Source organism: Saccopteryx leptura, chromosome 9 (assembly GCF_036850995.1).
Source record: "Saccopteryx leptura isolate mSacLep1 chromosome 9, mSacLep1_pri_phased_curated, whole genome shotgun sequence".
Lineage (NCBI taxonomy): Eukaryota > Metazoa > Chordata > Mammalia > Chiroptera > Emballonuridae > Saccopteryx > Saccopteryx leptura.
Genome location: NC_089511.1, coordinates 86,024,989 through 86,030,454, shown reverse-complemented (window position 1 = coordinate 86,030,454; position 5,466 = coordinate 86,024,989).

Sequence of the window (5,466 nt, the reverse complement as noted above, 5' to 3'; positions counted from 1 at the left end):
CAGGATACTTCCCACGATGCTGAGCACAGGGGTGTCGTGGACATTCCCCTTTCCACCGAAGTGAAAGCCCCCAGCCACCTCTTGTGCAGTGTGTATGTAGGACACCTGTGCTTCTGCAGGTACTTGGCCAAACTGTCCCTTCTCTAAACTTCTGTAGTAATCAGTCTGGACAATGCTTTTATAGTTTCTAGAGAACTACTTCAAAATTCCCTTGGGTTGTTTGTTGCTGACATTTTACTTGCATGGTTCCTAGTACATACGTTGACTTCTCTCCTCAAGACTCACTGGTAGTGATCAACAACCTTGTGTCTGGGTCCTGAATTCCCCACCTCCAGCACGCCCTGCTCCAAGCTCAGGAGCACCGGAGCCCTCTGCCATTATTAGATGTCTCCTGGCTACCACCTGCTGCCCTTGTCCACCAGACACCATCTTCCTGATGGGCCTGTTTCCAGCCATGGCAGGAACAAGAGCTCATTCTGGTTTCTCCCCATGCTGTTGCTAAGTGTTCATTCTTTTCAAGTAGTACCAAACTGCACAAACCTAGTAAATCCCTAACTTCCCATGAAGTTAGACCATGCCAAACCACTCCAACCCTATGGAGAACATACCTGGGTGGGGCTGTGTACTTTCTTGTGGAAGATCCTCTTTGAATCATCAGTAAGTCTAGTTGCTCCTGGCAATTACCCAAAGATTATCCTTCAGATACCTGTGGCTCGCGGGACAATGAACTACTGGCGAATTATAGAAAACAAATCACTGGAAAACACCCTATTTCTTCATTTCGAAAATGCTACTGATTCTAAGATATGCAAATTTTTTTGGGGGGGATTATGAAATTGAACAAACATTTCAGAAAGTGTGAAAAATACTATATCTTAGCATTGAGGTAACATGACTGACTAAGAGTAAATGAAGCTAAGACATTTTGTTATGGTGAACCTAACTTCACCAAGCTGGGGCTCTGTAAAACCACCCTGGGGCACAGTGAGCAGATGTGTTCCAGGCGCTGGAGAGGCTAGTTTCTGGAAGGATGGCCAGCGGACACCATTTGCACAGGTGATCTCACACAGCTTTAACAAAGTGCTCTGTGGAATTTGCTTTAAATGTTTAAAAATTGTTTTCAGACTGTGTGCCCAGTTGTGAGAACAAATGTCAATTTGTTCCTGCCAGAAAATACCAAATCTTGGGTATCATTTAGTTTCAGGAACTTGAACACAGACACATTCTGTCCAGATGAACAATTTTAAGGGAAACATGCCTCTCTCACTGAAAGAGCACAGAACACAGCCAAGTGCTCGGCGCTCTAAGCAGAGAACACAAACATGTTGTGAGCAGGCGATCAGGGTACACGTCTCATTTCTTGCCATCTTTCTACATGTCCCTCCTCTTCATGCTTCTGCTGTGTGAAATGCCCTCCCTTTATGGCTGTAACTATTATATTTAAATGAAGATTTCCACCTGGGACATGTTGGGAACTTACTACATACTTAGTTCACATCTCTTACTGATTCATCACAATTAACTATGGCTGTTTACACGGAGATACTTTTTTTTTTTTTTTTTTACAGAGAGAGTCAGAGGGACATATAGGGACAGACAGGAAGGGAGAAAGATGAGAAGCATCAATTATTTGTTGCAACACCTTAGTTGTTCACTGATTACTTTCTCACATGTGCCTCGACCAGGGGGCTACAGCAGAGCAAGTGACCCCTTGCTCAGGCCAGCAACCTTGTCTCTAGTGACCATGGGGTCACATCTATGATCCCATGTTCAAGCCAATGACCCCATGCTCAAGCTGGTCACCTTGGGGTTTTGAACCTGGGTCCTCTGCATCCCAGTCTGACACTCTATCCACTGCACCACCACGTGGTCAGGCTGGAGATAACTACTCTTTAGAGGGCAGTTTCTTCCTCAGTCTCCCCTGGTCCAGTTACCATGGCACCCACTTGCTACACTCATGTTTTCTGATTGCCTGTTAGATACCATTCTAGGCAAACCAAAAGGACCTTTATTTTTTGCATGATATTATTTTTTAACAATACATCTTGTTATCCTCGAACACTTCAGATGAAGTTTTAGAAAATGAGAGATGGAGGCCCTGGCTGGTTGGCTCAGTGGTAGAGCATCGGCCTGGTGTGCAGAAGTCCCGGGTTCGATTCCCGGCCAGGGCACACAGGAAAAGTGCCCATCTGCTTCTCCACCCCTCCCCCTCTCCTTCCTCTCTGTCTCTCTCTTCCCCTCCCGCAGCCGAGGCTCCATTGGAGCAAAGATGGCCCGGGCACTGAGGATGGCTCCTTGGCCTTTGCCCCAGGCGCTAGAGTGGCTCTAGTGGCAGCAGAGCGATGCCCCGGAGGGGCAGAGCATCGCCCCTGGTGGGCGTGCCAGGTGGATCCCGGTCGGGCGCATGCGGGAGTCTGTCTGGCTGTCTCTCCCTGTTTCCAGCTTCAGAAAAAATACAAAAATTAAAAAAAAAAAAAAGAAAAAAGAAAAAAAAAGAAAATGAGAGATGGATATTTTTTTCCTTCAGGTTTGCACTCCACCCTATGAGTGATGTGAGGAAATACATTTCAGTGGTGTGAAAGAAGCCAAGGCACTAAGTATTTTTCTATTTTCACTTTAAGTCTAGCATATTTAAAGTATTCACATTTTATATAACTTACTTGTTAAAAATGTTTATTTTCTTGATTTAGAGAGAGGAAGGGGGGAAGGGAAGGGAAGGAAAAGGAGAAAGAAACTTCGATTTGTTCCTGTATGTACCCTGACTGAGGATGGAACCAGTAACCTCTGTGCTTCCGGATGATGCTCTGAGCTATCTGGCCAGGGCTATATTGACTCACTTTTTATATTGTAAAGTCTTTACTAACGTAGCAAAGTCACAAAAAAGTTAAAATACTGAGTCATGAAATTAAAAAAAAAAAACCCTTGATTTTCTAGACAAGCTTCTGTGCCTGATAACAACTGTTGAAATGGTATTCTGTTTTCTGTGTGAGACCATTCAAACATATACAAACTTTTGGGTTCCAAAATAGGACTGAAGACAAAAGGACCTTTGAAGTTTTACTTTAAGATCACGCTGACACTGTACAGGAACTAAAGTAGGGAAAAAATAGAAATCAGACACTTAGATTTTTCTTTGGGGGGTTTTCCAAACCCCCGAAAGAAACCAGCAATAGCAGCTAAAACTTAGTGCAGCGGTTCTCAACCTGTGGGTCGCGACCCACAGGTTGAGAACCGTATTTCCGATGGCTTTAGGCGACCCCTGTGTTTTGGTTGTTCAACCCCCGCCGGGGTCGCGACCCACAGGTTGAGAACCGCTGACTTAGTGCTTACCAAGTGCCAACACACTTCACCTTTGGGTAGGTTCTGCTGTCACTTATGGAGGAGGAAATGGGCAGAGAAGTTAAGGTACCGTGGTCATAACCACACTATTATATTGGTAAGAGAGTAAACTGCTTTCTTGAACAAGTCCTCTATTCAAATGGTATGCAAATGGTTCAGCTGGAAAAATTACAAACCAATCACCATCTGGCTAAAACCTTTATTGTTTCAAAAATAAGTATTTTATGTAACTTCAGGTGGTTAGAATAATTATTTCTGGATTACTGTAATAAATGATTGCCAAAATCACCAATCTTCTTAATAATCATACACATTTCATTCATTAAAAACTTACAAAAATAACATCAAAAAACTTACAAATGTCACAAGAGAGTCAACTAACGGTCTACACAGGAGAGAAGGAAAATTCTGCTGGGGACACTCCAGTGAAGCATTCTGACTTTTGATTGATAAAGTCCCTGAAAGAGTAGCTTTGCTTTCCTTTCAGTGCCTTGTCAGAGAAGAAATGCAAGAAACCAAGCCTCAGGCGAAAACCGCCTTCGTATCTCAAGTGTAAGCCAGTCCATTCTAATAAAAGCTTCAAAACTTGAAGGGATGACGAAAGCAAGCATGTATTCTACTAAACATTCAAATGAATTTGCAACAAATTCAGCAATTATGAACATATTGTTCGTATATTTTAAATATGTTATCCTGAGAGGTATTTTAAGGACATTATGTTCTAGAATATTCAAAAGTAAAACTTGCACAAAGATATTACAGAGCAGGGATTCACCTATGATTGAAATTCTGGTGTCCCGCCTGACCAGGCGGTGGTGCAGTGGATAGTGTCGGACTAGAATGCAGAGGACCCAGGTTCGAGACCCCAAGGTCTCCAGCTTGAGCACGGGCTCATCTAGTTTGAGCAAAGCTCACCAGCTTGAACCCAAGGTCGCTGGCTCGAGCAAGGGGTTACTCAGTCTGCTGAAGGTCCGTGGTCAAGGCACAATATGAGAAAGCAATCAATGAACAACTAAGGTGTCCCAACAAAAAACTGATTGATGCTTCTCATCTCTCTCCGTTTATGTCTGTCTGTCCCTATCTATCCCTATCTGTCTCTGTAAAAAAAAAAAAAAAGAAGAAATTCTGGTGTCCTAACATGTCCAACAATGAGAATGCAAATGTGATCATGTCTGCACTGTAAAGGGGATAACTGAAAGGAACAGCAGGCAAGTACATTGTCTGTCTTCTTTGTGCTCAATGCTTCTGTTCAGCAGACAAAAGTGAGAACAGTTTTGCAGAGAGCCTCTTTCTGGCACACCACACACAACTTGTCGTGTAAGGATTAAAAAAACCGCAGGTGACCCTTTACCTCTCTCTGGTCCATTTAGCAAACCTCTATGTCACTCATGACATGACTTGTTAATATTCTTTTTTTTTTTATTTTTTATTTATTCATTTTTAGAGAGGAGAGAGACTGAGAGAGAGGAGAGAAAGAGAGAGAGACAGAGAGAAAGAAGGGGGGGAGGAGCTAGAAGCATCAACTCCCATATGTGCCTTGACCAGGCAAACCCAGGGTTTTGAACCGGCGACCTCAGCATTTCCAGGTCGACGTTTTATCCACTGTGCCACCACAGGTCAGGCGACTTGTTAATATTCTAATTCCAAAATATATGCACATTTGCTATATATTTTCACTTAACTAAAAAAATGTAAAAGAGCCTGACCAGGTGGTGGCACAGTGGATAGAGCACTGGACTGGGATGCGGAAGGACCCAGGTTCGAGACCCCGAGGTTGCCAGCTTGAGCGCAGGCTCATCTGGCTTGAGCAAAGAGCTCACCAGCTTAGACCCAAGGTTGCTGGCTCCAGCAGGGGGTTACTCGGTCTGCTGAAGGCCCGTGGTCAAGGCACATGTGAGAAAGCAATCAATGAACAACTAAGAAGTTGCAACGCGCAACGAGAAACTGATAATTGATGCTTCTCATCTCTCTCCGTTCCTGTCTGTCTGTCCCTGTCTATCTCCACCTCTGTAAAAAAAAAAAAAAAAAAAAAAAAGTAAAAGATAAAACACTTAAAATCTTACCAAACAAGCCTGTTTTCACACTCACTGAAACATCTTAGCATTACTCAAACACGAGAAGCGAACA